Source organism: Scyliorhinus torazame, unplaced genomic scaffold (genome assembly GCF_047496885.1).
Source record: "Scyliorhinus torazame isolate Kashiwa2021f unplaced genomic scaffold, sScyTor2.1 scaffold_1332, whole genome shotgun sequence".
NCBI lineage: Eukaryota > Metazoa > Chordata > Chondrichthyes > Carcharhiniformes > Scyliorhinidae > Scyliorhinus > Scyliorhinus torazame.
This window is the reverse complement of record NW_027309059.1, coordinates 52,501-53,658: the sequence shown is the minus strand read 5'-3', so window position 1 is coordinate 53,658 and position 1,158 is coordinate 52,501.

Genomic DNA, 1,158 nt, shown 5'->3' with positions numbered 1-1,158 from the left:
TTAGCCTGTGGAGGCAGTTCCAGGCAGTGGCAAGTCATGAACCAGTGGAGACAGTGGCAAATCATAAACCAGTCGGACTTGTCCTGTGGAGGCTGGTGGAGACAGTGGCAAGTCATAAACCAGTCGGACTTAGCCTGTGGAGGCAGGTCCAGGCAGTGGCAAGTCATGAACCAGTGGAGACAGTGGCAAATCATAAACCAGTCGGACTTAGCCTGTGGAGGCTGGTGGAGACAGTGGCAAGTCATAAACCAGTCGCACTTAGCTGTGGAGGGAAGGTGGAGACAGTGGCAAGTCATAAACCAGTCGGACTTAGCCCGTGGGGGCAGGTCCAGGCAGTGGCAAGTCATGAACCAGTGGAGACAGTGGCAAATCATAAACCAGTCGGACTTAGCCTGTGGAGGCTGGTGGAGACAGTGGCAAGTCATAAACCAGTCGCACTTAGCCTGTGGAGGGAGGTGGAGACAGTGGCAAGTCATAAACCAGTCGGACTTAGCCTGTGGGGGCAGGTCCAGGCAGTGGCAAGTCATAAACCAGTCGGACTTAGCCTGTGGAGGCAGGTCCAGGCAGTGGCAAGTCATGAACCAGTGGAGACAGTGGCAAATCATAAACCAGTCGGACTTAGCCTGTGGAGGCTGGTGGAGACAGTGGCAAGTCATAAACCAGTCGGACTTAGCCTGTGGAGGGAGGTGGAGACAGTGGCAAGTCATAAACCAGTCGGACTTAGCCTGTGGGGGCAGGTCCAGGCAGTGGCAAGTCATAAACCAGTCGGACTTAGCCTCTGGCGACTTCCAGGAGGTCTATGAGGTCCTGTGCCGCCGCTTTACCGGGGCCAAGGTTGCAGGAGAGCGGAACGGAGGAGTGGATTGGTCCCGCCGATGGGGCACGTGCATATATGAAAAGTGCACCCTACCGTTAGTTAATCACTTGCCCTCGGAAGTGTATGAGGTCGTGTCCAGCCGATTTACCGAGGACAGAGTGGGGGTGTTCCCGCTAAGGTGGAGTGGATTGGTCCCGCCGAGCTGCCACTTGCATTTGTGGTCGAATGTCTCGGACAGCTGGTTAACCACTTGCCCTCGGTAGTGCCGATGAGGTTTTGAAAAAGTCGATTTGCGGGGATTTGGAGCGCCTTCCTCGGATGGACTACCGGGCGACCTCCCG